This window comes from Nyctereutes procyonoides, unplaced genomic scaffold, assembly GCF_905146905.1.
Source record: "Nyctereutes procyonoides isolate TBG_1078 unplaced genomic scaffold, NYPRO_anot_genome, whole genome shotgun sequence".
NCBI classification, from domain to species: Eukaryota; Metazoa; Chordata; class Mammalia; order Carnivora; family Canidae; genus Nyctereutes; species Nyctereutes procyonoides.
Genome location: NW_026575125.1, coordinates 108,376,058 through 108,401,544, shown reverse-complemented (window position 1 = coordinate 108,401,544; position 25,487 = coordinate 108,376,058). Strand labels below are relative to the sequence as shown.

The window sequence follows — 25,487 nt, the reverse complement described above, 5'->3', positions numbered from 1 at the left end:
ATAGGCAGAGCCTGAGAAGCCAGCTGCCTCTACCCTGAGCAATCCTGCCCATTTACCCCAGTATACCATGATGTGAAAAAGGTAAGGAGGCACACTGTTCTAGCCACTTGTTAATGTACAGTTTTATATCCTAAATCAAATATTGACATAGCCAAAACACCACTGTCAATTTTATTCCAAGAATGCAAGCATATCTCAATATTAGGAAACCTATTACTGTAATAAACTACATTAACAGATTAAAGAGAATAACCATATTATCACCCTGGCGGACACCAGAAAAGACATTTATACCATTCTATATCTATTCCTGACAAAACTATAAGTGAATCAGGAATCAAGACTAGAAGGGTATTTCCATAACTCGAAAAAGGCTATCCATCAGAACATTGGTGATCATCATTTTTTTATCGGCAATCGTCATATTTTAAAGTGAAAAGGGGTATTTGTGTTAAAGTCAAAAACAAGAGGATGCCTTCTCTATTAATCAATATAAATCTGCATTGTCCTAGAAGTCATGAGATCTTTATCAATGTCGTAGAAGGAAAAGAAAATTAGATACAAACATTAGCAAAGACCAATGTTCCATTATTTACAACTGACATGATTGCGAACCTAGGAATTCAAGCTAATTGACTGGAAAAATAACATAGAGCTAAGAACGGAGTTTAATATGATGCCTGGATACAAGATAAATGCAAAACTCTGTATCGTAAAGATGTCAGTTCTTGACACAAAAGGTCCGAGGCAATTCAAAGGATTTTTTTTAATAGAAGTAGATGCGTTGGTTCTAAAATTCATCTGAAAAAAGAAGATGTACAAGAATAGACAAGTAAATTCTGAAAAATAAAAAAGAATAGTAAAGGGGGAAGAGCAGCCCCATAAGATTTCAAAACACATTATAATGCCATAGTAATTAAAGCAGTGAGGTACTAGCTCAGTAAAAGACAAAACTGAACAGAAAAGAAACGTAAGCATACCTATATATGTCACGATTAAAAAAGAATTCCAAAGTAGAGCAAATATAATACAGTAAATAAATTAGGAAAAACTAGCTATCTCTTCTGAAAAAATAAACATAGGTCCCTACTTTCCAGCACACACACACACACACACACACACACACACACACTCAATGCCATATGGATTAAAGTACCAAGCAATAAAAAATATATAACATATTCCTAGAAAATGTAAGAGACTATTTTTTAAAATGTTAGAATACAGACGCCTACCTAAGTATGAGACAAAACCAAGAAACTATAAAACAAAGATTAATATGTTTACCTATTTCCATAATTAAATCTTCAGGGCAATACCACCATAAATAAACTGTTACAAAGACAGATGACAGGCATTTGTAGCATAGAGCAGACAAAAGGATACCAGCTCTAATATCCAGAGACTTCCTACAAATCAACAAGGAAAAAAGACAAATGATTCCGCAGAAAAATAGGCAAAGGATATGAACAAGCAATCTCCAACAGAAGAAATACAAATAGCTAATAAATACATTAAAAGGTGCTTAACTTTACTAGTGATTAGGGGAAAATAACTTAATGGAATGAGATTGGATTTTTTTCCTCCAAAATGCTGACAAATTAAAAAGAATGATAGTGTCCAGCATGCCAGGAGGGCTATTTAGCTCAAACCCTTTGATCTAGCCATTATACTTCTAAGGTACCAGCCTAGAAAAATACTTCTAAACGTGCAAAAGATAGATGAAAAAGAATACTTTTTATAACGTTATCTATAATAGTAAACACACTGTTAACAATCTAAAGATTTACCATGTGGAAAGAGTTGGATAAATGATACAGTACACCTTACCATGGAATTCTACTGGCTATTACAGCAATGACTTTCTATCGAGCGGTGGTGGGTGGGGAGGGCAAGCTGTAGAATAATATGTATAGGATGACTTCATTTTCTAAATAAAACATACCAAGAACACACGCACATAGAGAGAAAAAGTACTTGGAAGATACAAAGTAAACAAATAATCATGTCTGTCTCTGGACAGTGGGACCGGGAGAGGGATATTTTCACTCCTTACTATATATTCCTTACTATATAGTAAGGAGTGAAAATGTTATTGTCCATATTCTATACACTATACTAAATATACTATACTTATATAAGTATATTTACACTTATATATAAGTATATAAGTATAATAAGTATATAAGTATACTTATATACAAGTATATATAGTATATATAGTATAGTGTATAAGTATAGATAGTATATATACTTATAAACTTTATAAAAAGGCTGCACTTTTTACTTTTATAATAAGCATATATTACTTTTGTAACCGCAAAAAAGTAAGCTCACTCCATAACATTTGGCTTAAAAAACAAGTAGAAGGAAACATAAAAAAATGATAGGAACTCTCACTCCACAAAGGCAATTATTATTAACACGTCAACACTTTTTCAGTCCCCGTCATGCGTGTTTGACATATATGAGATCTTACTCTATGTAATTTGGGGCTTATTTTTCAATTAATATAATATTGTATTTTCCCTATAGAAAATTTAGAGACTAAAGAGCAACAAGAGAATAAAAAGCCCATGTACTCCAACCACCCAAAGATAGCTGCTTACGAAATATGAAATTTGAGTGCACTGAATTGTATTACGAGTGATCCACGCACACTGTCATAGATCATGCACACTGTCTCATCGATCTATGCATGGCCCTCTTTTATTTTCATCTATTAACTTATTTTAATTTTCATAATAATCATGCAATTATTAAATAGTCAATGGTGTGCTTTTAGTTATTTAATGAACAGCCACCCACCCATCAAAACCTGAGCACTAGAATATGGACAAATAACTTCAATCCATTTCTGTGATCCCCTCCTATTCCAAGCCCCTTTCCTAAGCCCCAATGATCATTATCCCGATTTTTTTAATTTATTTTTCTTTGCTTCTTATTAAGAATATTTTTAATCCCAAATATATATGTACACCTAAATAATATAATGCTTAGTTTTACCTGTTTTTGAAGACTATAGAAAGAATATCCTTTTATATGTAGTTTTCTGGGACTTCATACCTTAATTTAACACTATAGAAGTACAATCTACTCATATTATTATGTTAGCAGTTCATTGATTTCACTGCTGTGTAACCATATTACATTGTGAAAATATACCACAATTCGGTTATTTTTCTATTGAGACTTTTACTACTAACATAGTATATGTTCTTCCAGTCATTTTTATGAGTATATTTATATAGTTTCCTTTCTAAATTTTTGAATATTATACATACTTTCATGTAACCTGTTCCTCTCACTAATGAGATCTTGTGAACATATTCCCATTTCAGTAAATATTCTTCTGTGATATAAACTTAAATGGCTGCATAGTAGTTCATCATACAGTTACCACATAATTTTATTTATCCCCAATTGTTGAACATCTGGATTGCTTCTAATTTTTTTGCTCTGGTAAGCATCATGATGTATATAGTAGTTGGCTCAGCAACTCTCCTTTAAGAATTTATCCTCAGTAATACCTGTGCAAATTTGCACACAGTCATGTACAGGGCCACCATGCAGGATGACACAGTTTGTGTTCTGCACAACTTGTGCTATGTTTGTGCTCATCACAACAGTTTTTAAAATACAAAAAAACTGGGAAGAACTTAATGCCCACCAAAAGGAGATAAAGTAAATAAGTCATGTATTAAAATCAGAACATAGATTCACAGTTACTGACATGGAAAGGTGTTAACAATCTATTGTTAAGTGAAAAAAATAGGTTAAATGGCAGTGTGATTCCATTCTGTCAAAAAGAATAAACATACCTACTACGAAAGAGTGTGGAAATACATACATCAAAAACTTTGTAGCAATTATCTCTAAGCATTGCGTTTAAGATTTTAATTTTTTCACTTTGCTTGCTTTTATTTTGAAGTGTTTTCAACAGTAAAACTTGATTACATGTATAATAAGATGAATAAATAATGAACTTTTTATGCACAATCATTTAAATATTTTTCCTGAATATACTTTCACACCGTAAGAACTTTGGAAGAAAAAAAAGAACACCAGGAAGTAAACAAAAATCACACATAATCCTACCCACCTAGAGATAATTAGTTCACAATCTCTAATGTGTTTATTTCTAGTCATTTGTCTCTGATTATATATATTTAAGATAATTGCAATCACACTTTATATAATCTTGTATGCTGATTTTTCACTTAACATTATATAATATCAACATACCATAAATATTTTAATGAAAGAATATTCCATCACATGGAAATAGCACATTTACTTAATCATGCCCTTAAAGTTAGACCCCCAGGTTTTTCTGTTTTTCACTATACCGAATAACTATGTTAGGAACATCTTTGTGCATGAATTATCCACATTTTAGATGATTTCTTTGAACATATTCATTGAAGTGAAAATACTAAGTTGAAGAGTACCAATATTTTTATATCCCCTGATATATATTTCCCAAACCGTACTTACTATTTATTTTAAGGCAGCATGGAGTAGTAGGGAAAGAAAAGGAGTCAAAATACATGCTCTCGTGACCATCTTCAGTACTCGCTGTTTAACCTGATTAGGTAAAACTGATATAAAAACATCCATCTTAATAATCAAATAAGAAAATCAATCCTTCAGTCACCATACATGTTACTTCCTCAGGAATGCTCTCTAACTTTCCAGACTCTTACAGCATCCTATATTTACTTTTCCTTCACGGCTTGCAACAACATATAAATAATTGTTCAATTGTTTGTACATTGCCAGTTTTCCTTAGGTGATTGTAAGCTCCATTGAAATATGCCTGGCACACAGTTGGCGCTCAATAAATATCTGTTGAATGAATGAATGAATGAATGAACCAATAGATGAGTGAGGGATGAAACGACAGCACTTTGCAAAATAAGTCACTAGACATTTGGAAGGTATTTCAATTTTAATAATAATTATTATGATTCATTTGCATTACCATGTAGATGATTCTATATCTTTAGAAATTCCCTGTCTGACCATAATTTCATTATGTGGCTTTAATGCTTGGCATGCCAGCCAGAGGCATGGTAGCAATGTTGCTGAAAGCACCTGGTAGGAGCTGAAACTCGGAGAACCAAGTAGCTGGCTCCCTAGGTCAGCATACTGGGAGTTAGGGAGTTGTAGTTACCATTAGTTGAACAACAAGACAGTGGTCAGGAATCCAGGAGGTCAGTGATATTGGAAGAAACAGGTGAATCCTGGAGGTCAGAAACAAACTGATGGTAAGTGGTCTAGATAGTAAGGTGCAAAGTGGAGAACAGTCAATGATAAGGGATGAAAGTAGATGGATAAATTCCAAGCACCAGTACTCAGAGCATGGATCTGTGAATATGATTCTAAAGCAAATGGTACTTGGAACTCAGTGCTTCCTTATATTGTTTCTGCCCAGACTGAAAATGGTATCAGAAAGTGTTTGTGGGTTGCCTGGGTAGCTCAGCGGTTAAGCATCTGCCTTTGGCTCAGGATGTGATCCTGGGATCCAGGATCGAGTCCCACATCAGGCTCCCTGCATGCAGCCTGCTTCTTCCTCTTCCTGTGTCTCTGCCTCTGTGTGTGTGTGTGTGTGTGTGTGCGTGTGTGTGATGAATAAATAAAATCTTGAAAAAAAAAGTGTGCCTAGTTCCACATACATGGGCAAGGGAATAATAGTAGCTAGTTGAGGAATGAGATCTGTGAATACAAATAGGTTCTGATAGTGGCAGCATAAAGTAGACCATTTGTATATAAGATCTGATAATAGTCTGCACATAAAATAGGAGCAATCAAGCTTTGGATCCCATAATTCTCAACTTGACTTTCAACAGCAGATATTATAGCATAGTGATTGGGATCATGGACTCTGGCAACAGGCTAAGCTGGGTTCAACAGGCTAGCTAGGTCTATCATTTATTAGTTGTGTCCTTTGAACAAGTTACTTCCCCTCTGTGTGTCAGTTTCCTCATCTGTAAAACGGAGATGATAGTACCCACCTCAATGGGTTCTTGTGAAGATTAAATGAAGTGATGCATTAGAACAGTGCCTGGATGTAGCAAATGCTATGTCAAATGTTATTATTGTTATTATTATTATTATTATTATTATTATTAGCTAGTCACATTAAGATCAAACAAAAATTGGCGGTATAAGAAATGGATAAATACATTGTATGTTCACTCTAACTGAAATAACAGTCTCTAAACAGGAATTTTTTTCTTATTAAAATAAGAATTTCATTTGCACCTAACCATAGTTGACTATATAAAAACTTTAAGCATTAGCCAAGTAGCAAAATTTATCACAGCAATCCCTTCAATGTACTTATTTTACAGAAGCTGTCTTATGAACACTTATCTTAAAAAGCTGTGAATAAATACACATTTCCTAACAGCGAAAAAATACTATTAAGCTTCACTATGGTGGATCCATAGAATCTGGTCTATAAGAAGGATGGCCTTATTTAAATTTTTTGAGGCTAATTCTACTGGAAGCAGGATTATCTGTGTTGGAAGACCTGTCTGTGGAAAGATCTGAACATGGAAAGGCTCGGACTTGGGAAGACTCCTTTTAAAAAGGTCTGGACCTGGGGAAAGGTCAGAAGACCTGGACTATGTAACATGTTAGAATACCTGGATATCGTAGACACCGGAAGACCTGAATGTTAGAAGGCCGGTACCCTGGAGGCGTCGGAAGACGTGGATATTGAGCCCGCTGTTGGAAGACTGGGTAGTTGTCGGAAGACGTGGAGATGCTGGAAGACGAAAAGATGCTGGAAGACGAAGAGATGCCGGAAGACGTGGAGATGCAGGAAGACGCAGAGATGCTGGAAGACGCAGAGATGCTGGAAGACGAGCAGATGCTGGAAGCCCTGGAGATGCTGGAAGCCCTGGAGATGTAGGAAGACAAGGATTTTCTGGAAGACGTGGCTTAGTTGGAAGACGTGGATTTTCTGGAAGACGCAGATTTTCTGGAAGACGTGGCTAGGCTGGAAGACATGTATTTGATGGAAGACACACAGCTTTGCTGGAAGACATGGATTTTCTGGAAGCCATGGATTTGATGGAAGACATGGATTTTCTGGAAGACCTGGAGGTCACTGGAAGACATGGATTTCCTGGAAGACATGGCTTTTCTGGAAGACGTGGATTTTTCAGGAAGACCCGAATTGTCCGGAAGACCTGGATTGTTTGGAAGACGCCGATTTGCTGGAAGACCTGGAGGTTACTGGAAGACATGAATTTTCTGGAAGACGTGGATCTCTAGGAAGACGTATATTTGTTGGAAGACTTGGATTTAGTGGAAGACATAAATTTTCTGGAAGACGTGGCTTTTTTGGAAGACCTGGATTTATTTAGTGGAAGACATAAATTTTGTCTGGAAGACATGGATTGACTGGAAGACTGGCTTGGTGGAAGACATGGATTGGTTGGAAGACCTGGATTTTTACGGAAGATATGGATTTGGTGGAAGACATAGATTTTTCTGGAAGACGTGTACTGAGTGGAAGACCTCGATTTCTTTCTGGAAGACATCGACTGACTGGAAGACCTGGATTTTTCTGGAAGACACAAATTAGCTGGAAGACTTGAATTGATTGGAAGACTTGGATTTGGTGGAAGACGTAATTTTTTCTGGAAGACATGGATTGGCTGGAAGACCTTGAAATTGCTGGAAGACGTGGATTGTCTGGAAGACCTTGAAATCGTTGGAAGACGTAGATTTTCTGGAAGACATGGATTTTCCTGGAAGATACGGATTTTGTGGAAGACCGAGAATTACTGGAAGACGTGGATTATCTGGAAGACGTGAATTTTCTGGAAGACTAGGATTAGCAGGAAGACCTTGATGCTGTTGGAAGACTTGGAATTTGTTGGAAGACTTGGAGTTGCTGGAAGACCTGGAGTTGTTGGAAGACCTTGACACTGGCGCCATTGGAAACCCTGGACATTGGAGACATTGCAAGCACAGGATGTTGGAGACATTGGAAGCCTTGGATTTTGTGGACATTGGTTATTCAGGACATTGGAGACTTTGGAGACCTTGAATGTTGGAATTCATGGGTACCGGAAGCCCTGAATACTAGAGACATCGTAAGTCCTGTACTTTGGAAGCCCTAAACATTGAAAGATATAGATAATAGAAGATCTAGACAATTAGAAATCCTAAAATTGGAAGGCCTGGGTATTGGGAAACATTTGGAAAACCTGGGTATTGACACATTCATGTTAAGACGTAGAATTTGGGAATTGTAATTTTCACGATGCTGGAAGTCAAGGGTGTTGGTTAGCCCCAGACATTAGGAAACTTGGACATTAAGATGTCAGGATTTTAAAAGACCTAGTCATTCAGACATTGGGGATGTCAGAACACCTAAACACTAGAAGACCAAGTTCTTAGAGATATTGAAACACTTGGGCGGTGAAGGAATGGTGATAATGAGATACTACAAAACCAGAATTTAGGAGATACTGAAGGTTGTAGAAACTGAATGATGTAAGCACTAGAAGATATTATAAGAGCTGGACTTGGACACAATGAGACATGTGGACTCTAGAAGACCTGCATATAGGACTCACTGGAGGATTGGGAACATAGAAAAAATGGAACTTAGAACTCTGGACCCAGAAAGACAAGACCTAGATCTTGAAGATTGACTGTTGGAGAAAGTAGAAGACCTAGACTTTTAATTTCCCTGATATTGAGGAGATTAGAAAACCCACATTGGAGATGCTTCAGGCCAGAGAGTGGAAGACATATTTTAACATTTAGAAGATCTGGCAATTGGAGATGTTGGAAGCTATGGTGCTCAGAAACCTGATGTTAGAGACACTAAAGAATTGAAAGTCCTAACCTTAGAGATGCTAGAAGGTCATGTTGAAAGAACTGGCAATGTTGAAAGACTTTCATATTAGGACCTGATATGACATTTGAAGACATATCATAAAGCTACTCTAGTAGTCTTTATGTCTAGGACATCTCTTTCGCTAAAAAGCAAAACACAGAGAAAGGACATTTTGGGAAGATGACAGAGAGGAAGTGGGAAATTCAAGTAAAAGCAAGTCATTTGAATGGGTTGGAATCTATTTTCATGGTCCCAATGAACTAGCTTTCTAGATCCATATTGTTAGACGGGATGGAAACAATGAATTGCCAAAGAATAAGTAGTATCAAGGCATGGAGAACTTCATGGTTTTAGGTAGGAGTCAGCAAATGTTTTCTGTAAATACTTAAGTTTTTAAAGGCCATATGGTTTCTATGGCAACTACTCAACTCTGTCATTATAGTGTAGCCACAGACAATACATAAATGAGTGGGTATGGCTGTGCTGCAATAATACTTTATTTAAAAAAAAAACAGTTGGGCCAGATTTGAACCAGGGGCCTTACTTTGCCAGGGCCAGCTCCTTATGCCAAATCTAGGGTATAGTAAGTATAGTCACATGCCAAAGAATGAGTAGAGCAATTTGAAGCCTGGTGGTAAATAAAGATACTATGTATGTGATGATGCTCAGGATAGGAGGCTAGCAAGAACCTAAGGATGGAGTTTAGATCTCTACTTAATTATTTCAGGGCCCTGACAAGGATATTTGTATTCAGAGCCAAAATTAAATGGGTAGCATCCAGGACTCCAGGTAAGGGGTGGGTAGGGTTCAGATACCCTAATTTGGTAGGCTGGAAGCTTAAAAAGAAAATTAAAGAAGAAAGTCACTTTTACAGACTGAGGTTATCCTTCCAGGACTAAGCACCACTCACCCAAAGAAAGGGAGTCCTCAGCCCAGGACAGACAAGAAGGGGCAAAGCCCTCACTCTACTTCCCATGTTCTTCTCATTAGCCGGAGCCAAGTTTAGGTGTTTGTAATGCTGGAGGAGAAGAGGAAGGAGACTACAGCTTTGTAGTCTCATCTCAGGCACTCTGGCTCCAGCTAATAAGTCTAATTTCTGTTCTTACCCACCAGAGCTTAAGTGACAAACTTAAGAGATCAGGGCTGAGTTGTAGGCTAAAGATTCTTAGTGCTTAATCAGATAGGGCTGAGGAAGTCACAGACTATCACATAAACGTATGAAAGAGTATACTGGCAGACAAAACCAATTCCAGTACACTGGGTCTGGGCTGTATTTAAAGGTTAAATAGTGGAATATATAGACAGTGGGCAGCCACTGAAGATTCTTTGAACAAGGAAGTACCACAATCAGAGCTGTACACAAGGAAAGTTCATCAAGAAGCAAAGCGCTGAAGACTACCAGATATATATATATACCAGGACATCAAAGACTCCCAGTTAAAGCAGTAAAAGGGTCGGGATGTGAGTTATGAGGCCGCTCTAATCATCCAGGTGAAGTGGTAAATGAGGCCAGAAACAAGGCAGTGCCAGCTCTGTTGTTCAACAGATCCAGCATTGGGATTATGATGAATACTCAGCATTCTGAAAGCATGATTTTCAACTTCTTGAATGCTGTCAGAATACACGGAATGACAAAGCTGTTCAGAAGCTAGCTATGAGGAATTGTGCTCACCTAGCAGCATTACTTGGGTATCCAATTCTCCCTCAAAGGCAGCTAAGCTAATAACTTGGTGGTTTAAGCAAAGTAGGCCCTACATAGCTGTATCTTTAGCTCCTATTAACACAGTGTGAGTTAATTATCTCAAAAGTGGAACCAAGTGGATGGACTATTTTCTAGAGACTAGGAATACATCCCTGTGAAAAAAGTCATCAAAAGTAACCACTATATAAATAAATACCATGCAATGATACCTACATTATAAATAAATCATATATAAATAATAAAGCTGCAGGTCAAGGAGTAACATTGGGACAGAGGAATTCCTGTTTCAGGTCTGTTTCACAAGCAAAAATAAATACTGAAAATCGATTTTTATTCCTTCTCTCTTCTTAAAACAATCATGCATACTATTTTTTGAGGGAAATCAGATAAATACCAAAGTAATAAGATTTTGCAAAAACAAGAGTAAACTATCATATTTATTTCTATGTTTCTTATAATAATAATAATAGCAACAATTTATTGAGCGCTTTCTATGTGCCAGGCACCGTACTAAGCATTTCTTATACTCTCATAGCAATCCTATAATGCAGGTATTTTTGACCCCATTTTACAGATTAGAAAGTCAAGTCTGAAACGGTTAAAAAGCATGCCCATAGTCACATAGCTGCTAACTGGCAGGGACAGGATTGAAAGCAGGTCTGATTCCACAACCTGGGCTCTAGGCTGACTTGTCACACCCCAATAACCCAAGGGTTATCCTGACAGGACTAAGCGTCACTCACCCAAAGACAGGGAGATCCCCGGTCCAGGGCAGGCAAGAAGCCAGTGGCGAAGCCCCTCCTTATCTAAGTGCCATGTTCTTCTCATTGTGGCCCTCATCACACCACTGCCAATTAATCAAGAGCCAACTCTAGGTATTTGCAAAAATGGGTTAATTATATCATTGGCTTTACGTAGTCATGCAAGAAAGATGGAAGTGCGATGTCTCGAGCACAATTAGATTCATATTTAATTTCTCAACATTCATTGTTCATGCTAATGAAATGTACCGTTTAGCCTTTCATCTATTTTCTATTTGATTTTATGGCTCCCAAGAACATATACACTCTGTTCATAACACGATTTATCTCTGAATTCTTAGACAAACAACCATAGCACATTGGCATCAAGACTGTTAAAAGGTAACTCTATGTAAAGTTCAGTGATCAGTGTATTCCATAGCACAAACATGGTTCACACACTCCTTGAGACTATACACACTCTCAGAGCTTTTATTAGCTTTCAGGTGGCGGCAGCTCTGTAACCCAAATGTGTGGTTTCAAGAGCCTTCTCTGCATTTTGAACTTAAAAGATCTTAAACAAACAAAAGGCTCTTTTTAAATGTAATACCAGTTTTCTAATATTCTCTACAAATTTCAGCAACCTGGGCTGCTTTTTCTCCCTGCCCCCTTTTCCTTTTTTTTTTTTTCTTTCTGCCAGTGGTTAAATATGTCTGCAAAGAAGGAAATTGCCACACACTTCATAATACTGAACACATGAATTTACCTGACAATAGGAAGATTCTTTTCACTCAAACTGTATGTAAAGTCAGCTTGTCAATTTTGGGGACTATTCTTAATTTGAAAAAGAAAAAAGTAACACCCATTTCCATGGCAATGTTGCCATTCACTTCTTTATTCTACCACTTAGCTCATACCAACTTTCAAATCCACCTGTAAGTTCTGCTGACTTGTTAAACTCAGCCATATTGCAATGTTCTAGCTTTTATCCTCATCAATGATACTTCTTCGATTATTTTAACTGGATATTACCTTAAATGAGAATTAGATTGATCTCAATATTTTATTTCAAATGACCTGGGTCCTAGACAAACGTTTCCATCTAGCCAAAGTCTAGGCATTCCTACAACAACCAAACTAGCACAACTGTCAGTTTCCTATTGTATTATTTTACGTCAATGGTTCCTGGTTGATGCTGTTCAACTTAAATTTGATTTCTTTAATTCTGGTGGATTAAGAGAAAAAAATGCCAAGGCAGTAATCTCAATGAATGCTAAAATTATCAAGAAACCACATTCTCGGGACGCCTGGGTGGCTCAGCGGTTGAGCATCTGCCCCTGGCTCAGGGCGTGATCCTGGAGTCCCAGGATCGAGACCCACGTCAGGCTCCCTGCATGGATCCTGCTTCTCCCTCTGCCTGTGTCTCTGCCTCTCTCTCTCTGTGTCTCTCATGAATAAATAAAATCTTAAAAAAAAAAAGAAACCACATTCTCTAAAGGCATATGGAAGCACTGATTATACTGGTAAAACAATCACGGACTTAAAACTACTTGCTTCTAGATATGATTAAGATATCCATGGAACCTTGGAACAGTAACCATACAGAGTTCTCTCTGCTTTGGTTTATGAAAACAATAGATACAACATGTTAAGGTGTTTTACTCATAGTATCTGTTATTTTTCCCATGCCTTGTAACTCAGAAGAAAAACAGCAATTATCACAAAGAAGAAACTCACAGGAGGTCCCCTCTGTCTTTCCTTTCAGGAAGTTGATGCTATGTTCACTTTGTTTTGTTTTGTTTTCTCTATGCCCTAACTTCTCTTTTCTGGAAGGGACTAAAACATGGTCCAACTTGAACCAGAAGCACAATCTTCAAGCTAACAAGAGCACAATGCAGCAATGCTACTACTTACCTTGGTCTCTATGAAAGGGCTCAGACACACTCAAAGTCAACCAATGACATTGATGCACCTTTCTCTCAGACTAACAATGTTAGAGACAGAGGGACCTTAGAGACCAAGTGGTCCTATTCTCTTATTTGACGGATTAGGAAAGAGTAGAGTGATTTGAATAAGACCATCCATTGAGCTAGTGGTGGAGCCAAAATTTGGAATCAAGGTTTCCTAGCTCCTGGGCCCACTATCGTTTGTATCATATTTTCTATCATGATTCTGTTGAGGCTTAGAGCAGCAGTTAACAACCATGACCATATTTTTAAAAAAAATCAGTTGAGGAGCTTTCAAAATATACAGGTGCTGACCCCATCCCTGATTCAGCACATCTAGGAGCAGGTTCCAGAAATCTGTATTTTTCAAAGCTCCCCAACATGATCTTAATGTGTTGAGAACTGCTGTTGCTAGAGAAAGGGTGTAAGCTCCTCCTGCACTGTGGTGGGTCACTGGATCCACGGCACCCGAAAATGCCATCTCAACTCTCACCTGTCTCTTTTGAACCTGTTGAGAAATGTCTGTCGTCTCAACTGTAACTATGCAAGCAGGCCCTTTTAACGTTTGTATTTTTCCCCTTCCTCTGATGACTTCAAACTGAGATATAGGTAACCTATCATTCAACCTCCATGTTGGAGGTGGGGTGGGTTATTAGATTTCCACCCCCTTTAGGGAAGTTCCAGCCAGAATCCCTTTCCCAGGGATTCTGGGAAATCCCAGATTTCAGATTTCAGATTTCGAGGATGTTCATATCGTCGGGAAGACCAGGTATGAGAACAGAGAAGATCTATGGAAATGAACTTTAGCACCTTCTGCTCCTTGATTAGATACCAAAGTAAATGCAGGAGTCCATTCGAAATGCAGTGCCCTTCAGGACTGACCAGTGGCTCCCTTACGCAACTGCTGCAAAGCAAGTTCACTGGTACCAGACGAGGTAAAAGGCAAGAGTTTGGATTCTTTCGGTTGCAATGGCAAGCTAGGATTAAATAGAATGAAAATAAATATCAGGATCAAGAGTACAAAATCAAACTGTGCATGAGTAGAGTAGCCCTCCTCCCTAGGAATGAGTGAGAGTTGACTTCCTGAAACCCTCACGGTAGAGGAATTTGTGTTGGAGGGGTTCATGAGCTTGTGGGGCAAGCGGGGGCAGGGAAGGGAGTATTAGGACAGCCCCGACAATTGGTTTGTTCACTCAAGTAAAACACTAAGGGGAGCTTATTGGTATTTTCCTAATTTCACATTAGCAATGGTGGGGACTGGGCAATTGATTTCTATTTCTCTCTGATCTCAAGGTGAGGACAATCATGCGTCAATGAAAACACTGGTCATCACAGCAGATACAGGGAAAGAATCAAGACACTTGGGTTTTGTCTTGGGATAAGTAAGCTCAATGTGCTGGGCTACTTTCATCTTTCAGCACACAGATCACCACATCATCAGAGCTGTTGGAATCTGACTCCCAAGCCTCAACTGTCACTGTGGCCTTTCTGCCTGCCGCTCGCTCACTCGTGGGCTGGGCTTGAATGACAAAACCCGAAGGTCCAGCCTCTTCTACCCTGTTGAAGCAAACAGAGAGAAAAGGCTTACTGGCCTTCATTTGAAAGTTTCTTATTACTGCTTTATAGGGCTGTGGGTAGTACTTTTAATCTTGCCTGTAGGTCAATAAATATTTCGTCGAAGGATCTCTTTCCTCTGAATCATTACGGCAATTTGATTTGCAGAGGGGCTGCTTCACCATTCTTCGAGTTCTGGATGTTAACCTATGCTGACCTCTTTTATCCATTTTTGATATGATCACATCTCTGAGAAATTTCTCAACGGTCTCCTGAGGGTGAGAATCTGACAGTTCAGCAAAAAGTCACTTAATTCAATGTCTTCAAATCCTTCACCACCCAAACATTTTGCAGATGCTACAACATTTTCAATTCCTTCTACCACTGGAGGAAAATTTCCAGTCAGTTACAACGTCATTCCAAAGTTTCTGCCAGAAAAAAAAAAAAAAGTTTCTGCCAGGCTCCATTAAGGGTTGATTATGTTATTTCTCTCACCGATTGTTCTACTCTCGTTAAAGCATTACAAACGGAGAAATTTTGCCAAGCTACTTTAACAGTAAGTTCTGGTGTCTCTCTCATAAGATCTGCAAGTTAATCAAATATGGCAAGTACAGGTCATCATGAACAATTTTTAGCACTCCCAGAAAGGGGAACCCTTGCACTGTTGGTGGGAATGTGAACTGGTGCAGCCACTCTGGAAAACTGTGTGGACAATAAAAAATAAATTTATTATAAAAAAAATCTTTTTATTTTTTTTTAATTTTTATTTATTTATGATAGTCACACACAGAGAGAGAGAGAGGCAGAGACACGGGCAGAGGGAGAAGCAGGCTCCATGCACCGGGAGCCCGATGTGGGATTCGATCCCGGGTCTCCAGGATCGCACCCTGGGCCAAAGGCAGGCGCCAAACCGCTGCGCCACCCAGGGATCCCCTTATAAAAAAAAATCTTAAAAAAAATCAAGCACCCTGTAACAAGATTTTTATTAAATGTCCTGAAACCTCAATTTTAGGCCACTTATAAGTTGCAGATGTGTTATATGTTTTGTTAGGTAATTAAATACTACATAAATATATGTTAAAAACTGCAGGCATATTATATACACATTAATAGTATATTAGCAAATATACTATATAAAATGTAAGGTATATTTGCTAATATACTATTAAATGTATTAATATTTATTATGTAAATATATATAAGTGTAAGGAATAAAGTTTTTTAAAACCCTGTAAAAAAAGAAAAAAGGAAAACTGTTTGGAGGTTCTTCAAAAGAGTTAAAAACAGATCTGCGCTACGACCCAGAAATTGCACTGCTGGGGATTTACCCCAAAGATACAGATGCAGTGAAACAGCAGGACACCTGTACCCCGATGTTTCTAGCAGCAATGTCCACAATAGCCAAACTGTGGAAGGAGCCTCGGTGTCCATCGAAAGATGAATGGATAAAGAAGATGTGGTCTATGTATACAATGGAATATTCCTCAGCCATTAGAAATGACAAATACCCACCATTTGCTTCGACGTGGATGGAACTGGAGGGTATTATGCTGAGTGAAGTAAGTCAATCGGAGAAGGACAAACAGTGTATGTTCTCATTCATTTGGGGAATATGAATAATAGTGACAGGGAATAAAGGGGAAAGGAGAAAAAATAAGTGGGAAATATCAGAGAGGGAGACAGACCATGAGAGACTCTTAACTGTGGGAAACGAACAAGGGGTGGTGGAAGGGGAGGTGGGTGGGGGTGGGGGTGACTGGGTGACCGGCACTGAGGGGGGCACTTGATGGGATGAGCCCTGGGTATTATTCTATATGTTGGCAAACTGAACACCAATAAAAAATAAATTTACGAAAAAAAAATAAATTTTAGCACTCCCAGATGCATGGAATAAAAGAGTGGACCGTACCAGAGGGAACAGAGAGGACTCGAACACATGGATCAGTGTTAACTATAGCAATTTTGTCAGTGGGAACACCGTCCAGAATCAGCAACACTTTGAATTCGTGATTCTTTTAGTTTAAATCTTGTCTAACCTCAGGAACAAAACACTTCAAAAAAGTCCAAAAAGAGTTTCTCGGTGACCCATATTCTATGGTTTCCCACCATGCAAACAGAAAGTGTTTTTAGCATTCTCTTTTAAGAGGACAGGGATTACGGAATCTGTGAGGCAACTTGGATTTAATCAGAAAGTCACCAGAAGCCCTGGAACAAAACAGAACTCTGAGCTTGTCTTTACCAGGCTTGAAGCCTCTGTTCTTTTGCTCATCCTTTGCAATAGAGGTGCAAGTAGGCATATGCTTCCAGAACCGGGCCGTCTCATGGGCTGGGAAGAAGCAGCCATGGGCCTCAGTTTCCTCAGGTACTCAGGATACTCGGCAGCAGCCTCACGATCTGCTTCCTCTGCCAGCCAGCTCTTTCCACACAGACCACACGGCGTTTCTTAAACCTACCCAAACCACCCGTTACTGGTGATGAATGTCACAACTTTTCAGCCAGATCGAAATTTAAACTTGCATTTTTAGGGATCCCTGGGAGGCTCGGCGGTTCAGCGCCTGTCCTTGGCCCAGGGCGTGATCCTGGGGTCCCGGGATCGAGTCCCACGTCGGGCTCCCTGCATGGAGCCTGCTTCTCCCTCTGCCTGTGTCTCTGCCTCTCTCTGTGTCTGTCTATCATGAATAAATAAATAAAATCTTTAAAAAATAAATAAATATACTTGCATTTTTGTGATGCTCACTGGCAAGTTACGCACACAGGAGGAGGCCTAGCCAGCGTTCCCCGTGTTAGAAGCCGCACATGCCAATCTTTTTCCATTGTCTATGTTTGGACATTTCAAGCTATGTATGGTTTTCTCAATGATTCTAGTGTGCCCTTCGACACACTGGCCCTAACAGCTTTCTCATTCCTCTTCACTGTTCAAATTAGATTCATTAACACCCAAAAAGCACCCTATAGAGGTCTCAGTTTCACCATTATGGAGCATTTCAAGCACTTTCACATTGTTTGCTACAGACATCACTTTTCTTGCCCTTTGTTTTTCTTGCATTTCTATCGTCTGCCTTCTTGTTTTTTCTGCTTGGATGCCATTCTCACCCAAAGCTACGCAAATCGACAAGTACTGAAAGTTTTATGTATCAGTGGTCAGCATGCAACACCAACTTATGACGTGTATGAAGCCAAGGACAACATTCACGAGACAAATAAGAAAAGCAAAACAGCTTTTGTATGACAAACACGCGTGTGTGATCAACGGCTGCAGAGGGACCAGCGGGCAGAAGAATGAGGCCAGAAGCAAGCAACCCGGATGTTGGTCTTGTCACATGGGACGGCAAGATAACATGCTGGTGACTTGAACTTGCATGTTGTTCCAAAACCCTCAAAGGTGCAAACTGGGTAACCTCAAACTTTGTGGGAGAATGACTTGCAGTTGTGACGGGGTCACGGAACTCAGGAGTTAGGGTCAGGCTACCAGGCTGAGCTGAGAAGCACAAGTATCACCATCTAGGAGAAAACAGATACAAAAATAGAAAATGAAGTCAGGAACAGGAGCAGACTGCCTAAGGAGCTTTTACACTGGCGAGGAAACAGAAATTCAATATATGCCAACTCGCCCTCACGAGGGCTGCACCTACCGATTTGTATGCTCGCTAACGGTGGAGGAGAGGCCTTCTCTGCCGTGTGTTCAGCAACATGAAATATTACCAGTCTTTGCAATTTGTGCCAAACAGAAGGTGAATAACGAGGTAACTCATTTGTGTTTTAATTTTCATTTCTTTAATCATCTTTCCATATGGTGAGCCATTTCTATTTCTTCATCTTGAAATTGTCTTGTTTATGTCCTTTGCCCACTTTAAAATGTTTTCCTTGCCGATTTGCAGACACCATTAGCATATTAGGGAACTCTTATTTTTAAGTCTATGCGGCAAACGTTTTCTCCGAGCCTGTCACTTATTTTTTAATTTTGTCTTTTGCCATAAAGATGGTTCAAATATTTACGTAGTCAAATGCTTCAGGCCTTGCTTTGAAAAGCCTGCCCTACCCTAAGAGGATAAAAAAATATATTCACATATTTTCTTTCATTATTTTTATAGTTCTGTGGTATTTCGACGTATTGCGGAAAGGATGGACTACTCAGTGAATGGTGTTGGAATAACGGACCGTGCACCTAGAAGAGTGCCAGAGGGCCTCTCTCCATGGCACTTCCCCTCTTTACAGGAGACAGGGGCTCTGGTGAAGTCAGAGCCCCCATGTGACCAAGTCAGAGGCGCAAGTTGATTCCAATCAATGGCTCAACCTTCTCCAGAGGTCAGTATGGATCAAGGAAGGGACTTTTTCCAAACGAATAATTAATTACTAAACATTTTGCTGGCTTAAGTTCTGCTCTGCTACCAATCTATACTCCTGACATGTCAACTGAGGGACAATAAGTACCAAGTTCTCAGATCTCCGACCTTCCGATAATGGCTTCACTAATAATTAACAGTCACTCACAGTTTGGGCACAACTGGAGAAATCTGGATATGAGTAGGCTGCTGGTGGAGAGCAGGTGATTATTGTTGATTCTATTAGGTTCAATAATGGAACCGGGGTGGCAAATACTCACTTTTTGGGGGGCCGGGGGTGCTGAAGCAAATACACATATAACTAGTCACTTCTTTTATGAAAAAAATATCAACAATTGTTTGATCCAGGTGGTCGGTAGGTGGACATGCATTTCACTATCTCACTTCTCTGTAGATGTGAACATTCTCGTAATAATAAGTGAGGGGGGGTGTGCATACACATGTGGGTGTGAGGGAACAATCTCATGTTTCATGGTACATTTTAGGCACTATCACATAACTGTCAGTGGCTTTTCGGGTTAAATACAAGATTCAGAATTACAACTACAGAACAACTGATCATTGGGGAGAAATCACGTTAAATGAAATCTTTCCTCACTTGAAATCAACAGATTAAATCCTAAGGCGTCATGAAGCCCGAATCCCAATACCAATTTAAAGGTATGAGGCTCAATTTCCAAGTCTCCTTTCTCTCTACCAAACTTGAACAGAAGATTTATGGCAATTTTATCCCAAACCAGATTATCTGAACCTGGGGACAGTTTAACCTCATTATACTAATAGCAATTCTTTTCTATACCTTATAAGATAGAGATGGGGGCACCTGGGTGGCTCAGTCAGTTGAGCATCTGACTCTTCGTTTTGGCTCAGGTCGTGATCTTGAGGTTGTGAGATCTAGCCTCCCATCGGGCTCCACGCTCAGTAGGGAGTCTGCTTGAAGATCCTCTCTCTCCTTTTCCCTCTGTTGCTCCCCCACTGATGCATGCTCAAGCTCTCTCTCTCTCTCTCTCTCTCTCTCTCTCTCTCTCAAATGAATAAATAAAATCTTTTTAGAAAGAGATGGAGATGTATGAAAGGAAATAAGGAGCAAACAAGAGCATAAAAAATTGATCACCCAGGGCAGGAGGAATGACTACTACATGTTTCACTGAATCACTGGGTAAAACTTCATTCAACCAACTTTCAAATGATAAAATACCTTCTACCCACCACATTCGCTTATGGTCGCAGTTTCACCTTGTGTTCTCTGAACTTGCCAAGGACACATCACTTTTGCACCAGGCTAGTGGGAAAGGCAAAGCCTCTGAAATAAACGTCCTCTGTTACCTTTCGGTTCCGTGAACTTTACCGAGACTGGAAGCTGTTGGGATGCTGTGAAATAATGATACACTCATGTGCCCCCCTTCTCAAGGTATTATTCCCAAGTACATTTATCTCCAGGGCTGAGGGTGGAACATCATTCTTCTAAGTCCTCGTGAGTCCAAGGAGGCCTGGCATGCTCTCCATGGAGAATTAAAGCCTCACTGACTGAGCTTTGAGTTGAGGCTCACGCAGCTCACGTGCCCAAAGGGGCAGGAGGATCTCGGGATGTTTTTTTCTGTCAGCCTTTGAACAGAGAAGAACAGAGACTTTCTAAACACACCACAGCCTGTGAGGATTTGTATGGACAAACCGGACTGAGTTCATCGCAGCCTCTGTTTGAGAGGACATTGGGTCTCAAGGGGTTTGCTGTCATATAAGCTGTGCGGAGCTATGGGTCTCCTCCTTCACAACTCTTTTTTCTAAGATTTTTTAAAATTTATTCATTTATGAAAGACAGAGAGAGAGAGAGACAGGCAGAGGGAGAAGCAGGCTCCACACCGGGAGCCGGATGTGGGACTCGATCTCGGGCCTCCAGGATCATGCCCTGGGCCAAAGGCAGGCGCTAAATCGCTGAGCCACCCCGGGGATCCCCCTTCACAACTCTTAGAACACACACACTCAAGTGGCGAGCTCAAAAAGTACAGCCCGTTGGAATCATTTAACATTTTCAAGTATGATACCCCTAAGTGGGAGCCAATGGTGAGATTTCCATGAGAAATCTTATTTCCTTTCAAAATGTATAAACTACCACAGCGCGGTGACTAAGATGATAAACAAACCTGTCATGCAGCTGGCTTTTGAGCCCAGAGGGCACAAATAGAGCATTTCAAAAGTAAACCCTCCTGAGAAAATCATTCAGACATTTTCTCCTCAGTCAACTCATGCTTATCGTGTACCAGGCCATATGATACGAAGAATAAAGAAATGAACTGAGGGGAAAAAAAAAAACAATTTCCAGGAACTTCGTTTTCCCGGGAAGGTAAATGTAACATAACACAAGGTAGAACATTCTGTACACATTCTGTAAGAGTCGCAACAATGTGTTATTGGGGCCTCGTGTGCCCCTTTTTATCCACTTTTACTTTATCTACCCAGTTGGGGCCTTTCTCTTTCCTCATCTGAAGAATGGTACCACTTCCTAAGTGGGGCACCGGCCATTCAAACCTATGGACCACACTGCCTCCAGAGCAATCTTCTGAGATACGGGTCTAATCCAATATTGTCTCCACTTGAAATCACCCCATGAGTCTCCATGGCTTATTGAATCAAGTCCCACCTCCTCTGTGTAATGGTGCGGGCCTACTTTCCCAGGCCTACCTGTCTCTACCTCTTCCCTTCCTCCTTTGTCACCAACAAGGTAGCCAGTTTCGGGGGTCATTTCAATCATCCAGATTTCCTTAACCTTCAGCACTAGTTCAAGCACCACCTCTTCCAGGAAGCTTTCCCAATCTCTTGGCCTGTGTCTGAAGCACCGGCTGGCTCTGAAGTACCAACCAGAGCTCCCAGAGCCTCCTTCCCATCCCCACTCTGATTACAGCACTCGTGACATTTCACCACAGTGCCATCTGGTTCCCTGGGTTTCATCCCTTGTGAACGCCTTGACAACACTCACAAAAAGTCAGTATTTGAAGTGGATCTTGAAGAATGGGTAGGATTTCCAGAGTGTGAAGAGGAAAAGTGAGTGGGGAGTAAGAGGAGGCAGAGGCAAGAAAATGCTGGAAAAAATGAGACGAGGCTGAAAGACAGGGTGGCTAAAGTGGAGAGTAAAACACAAAGTTCAAAATCTGTTGAGGCAAATCACAGAGGGCCTCAGACGGCAGATTTCTTTGGTGAGAGGAAGTTTCGTTTAACTGTCTCGATGAAAAAAAAAATAACTGTCTCGATGTTCATGAAAGTTCGTTTGTAATAAACGAAAAATTAAAAAGAAGATGTTTAGGATAAATCAGACCCGTTCTTCCTTGTTACTAGGTCTCGGCACACACATTCCTAGGAGAAAAAGTCTTATTTGTGTCCTAAATAATTTAAGTATATCATGCTGATGTTTATTACCACATTGCTATTTTAATGTTTGATAACGACAGTTATGAGACCTCTTCTTTCCTTCCACGGTTTGATGGGTCATTAATCAAATAGACAAGTTCTTAATAATAATCTATTTTTCCCATTAATATTTCATGGAAAATCATGCATATTTCTTACTGGGTCCAAGTATTTTTTTATGCCTCTGAAAAGTCTCCCCGCCCCACGAAGTCCAGGGGAGTCTGCGTGGCAAGAGTGCCCTCTGCTGGCTAGAGCGTGGAACAGCTAGGCCGAGAGAGGGAAGGCCCGCGGCCCAGGCGGTGGCCTTGCGCCTGCAGGACAGGGCCCAGGATGTCTGCACTTCCCCAACTTGTCCCCCTTTTGTATTGAGGGGGTGGGGGTGACTGGGTGACGGGCACTGAGGGGGGCACTTGACGGGATGAGCACTGGGTGTTATACTATATGTTGGCAAATGGAACTTAAATTTACAAAAAAAAAAAAAAAAAAAAGCTCCTGGAGGTAAGCAGACCAGGAATTGGGCAAGTGATCCGACAAATTCCCCCTTCTTCCCTGGCCTTCCCAGGGACCGGACACACCCAAAGCTTCCAGAGATTTTTTTTTTTTAAGACAAGGCACAGAAATTTGAACAATAGTTTCCTGATCTTCTTCATTTGCTCTTTCCTCTTTACCTCATTTTCACTGGCCTAAGACAAGACGGAGGAACCCTTTGGGGAACCCAGCAGTCCCAGAGCTGGCGGCCTTCTGCGTCCCTGCCTGAAATACAGCCAGGCCGTCTCCTCAGCCTGGGCCACATGTGCCATTTGTCCTTCTGTGAGCCATAAGGACGGCAAACGACACAAGGTCAGCACCAAATGGTTCTAGGGGATAGTGTGACAAGGGAAAGCCCCTGCGAGCCAGCGCCCAGCACCGGCTGGCTGCCTGCTGACAGAGTTGAAATGGGGTGTAATAAAGGGGAGACGCACTGTAAATTATGGAGCGTCATGCTCATTATTAAAGGGGCCTCTAGCCAGAACATGAGAGACTCCTACCTCTGGGAAACGAACTAGGGGTGGTGGAAGGGGAGGTGGGCGGGGGGTGGGGGTGACTGGGTGGCGGGCACTGAGGGGGGCCCTTGACGGGATGAGCACTGGGTGTTGTTCTGTATGTTGGCAAATTGAACACCAATAAAAAATAAATTTATCGAAAAAGGGGGCCTCTAGCATCGCAAATTTGGACTGAATTGCAATACCAGGAAATGCTCATGGCAGGCTAGAAAGGGACAGGCTGTCCCCAAGCACAGAAGGATCCCTCTTTCTGCAAAATAATCTGAAAAGTCCTTCCCTGCTTTATTGTGGTTCCTTTTAAAACGTATATTTAAGCCTCCTCTGAATGGGTTCCTAGGCCCTAATGAGGGGAGCACAGCTTCCTCTTTCTTGTGCCTTCCCTCCGTGGGGGTTTGCTGGGGGGGGGGTGGCTCCAGTGCTGCTCCCGCATAAGCTCTCACCTCTGGTCTCCTCCAAGCTGCGCACCTGTTCCAATGGCCTCAGGGAGCCAAGCCCACTTCTTGGGGCACGAGGTGGCGAAGCAGCAGTGTCACCTTCCTTCTGCACAGCCAGGGAGGCACAGACACCGTGAAAACCGAACTCATTGCAGAGAAAGAGCAAATGAGAAGTAGGCAGGAGGCCCAGGACTTGGGGGCACGGAGAGAGGAGGGAGTCGCTACAGAGTAGATCTGCAAGGCCCCGGGTTAGGGGGAGGCCAGGGTGGCTGAGTGGTGCCACACGAGGGTCAGATCTCGTCTTTATTTCACGTCTTCATGTTTTGTTCATCATCGCATTTTATTTTGCACGAACTTTGAATTTTTAATGATACTGAATTCACTTTTATGGTAATTACTGGGTGTCTTGGTGCGCAACCTCCACGCCTCCTCCCCCCACGCACCCCCCCACACACACCCCGCACCGCCGCTGCCTTCAATTTGGCGCCTAAGGTGGGTCCGTCGATTTGCCCTCGGCCCGGGCCCGTGACCGGAGGGAGGGAGGGGCGGGGGGGGGCCCTCATTTTGCAAGTGGAAAAGCGGTCGGCGGCGCGGGCGGGGCCGCGGGCGGGAGCAGGAGGCGCAAGAGACGCTGCCTGGGAGCCCACGCCGCGGCCCCGGGGGTTGTGGCAGCCCGGTTCCCGCGGAAAGCCGACCGGCGCCGGGCTGCCGGGCTCCCGCCGCCCCGGAACCCCCCAAGCTCTCTCCCGACCGCCGAGATGCGAATGCTCCCCGGTGGGGACGTCGAGTCCGGGACTCGCGCGGCGCCGCCTTTAGCAAAGGGCCGCGCCCCGAGACGCCTGCGCCCCCCCCCCACGCCGCGACCTCCCCCCACGCCCCCCCACGACCTCCCCCCGATGCCCGCCCCGTGCCCGCGCAAGGACGGGAGGACGGGTGCAGCGCAGGTGGCCGCGTGCGGAGCGCTTCCCCCCTTACAGCGCTCCCCCCGCCCCGCCGCGGCCCCGGGGCTCCCGAGTACCCGAGTGACCGTCCCAAGGCCCGAGGACGAGCCTCCGCCCAGGAGACCGACGCCCGAGCGGTCGGAGGCGCTGACCCGCCGCACCGCTCGGGCAGCGGCAGATCGGCCGGTAGGGCTCCAGCCTTCCGCGTCTTTCCGCGACAAGTCACCAAGCAAACGAAACACGTGTCACCGTGCGGAGCGGGAGTGCCCCTAACCAGCGGCCCGCAGCGGGAGCTCGGCCGCGGGACGCGAGCCGCGTTTCGACCCCGCGGGGCTCTGGCCGCAGGTAAGCGCGGCCCCGGCCGCCCCGGCCACCCCGGCCACCCCGGCCACCCCGGCCTGGGGCGCTGGCTTCGCCGCTCGCGCCCAGCCCCTTCGAAGGCCTCACATTCCCCGGAAGCTCTCGCAAAAGCCCAAGCAATTAAAATGGGCTGTTCAGGCGAGGCTGGCACGCGGG

At 42.0% G+C, this 25,487-nt stretch overlaps 1 pseudogene; it reads left to right on the top strand.

Annotated features, from left to right (window-relative positions):
* Positions 1–6,560: 6,560 nt before the first annotated feature.
* Positions 6,561–7,600, top strand: LOC129518112 (cerebellar degeneration-related antigen 1-like; annotated as a pseudogene).
* Positions 7,601–25,487: the final 17,887 nt, after the last annotated feature.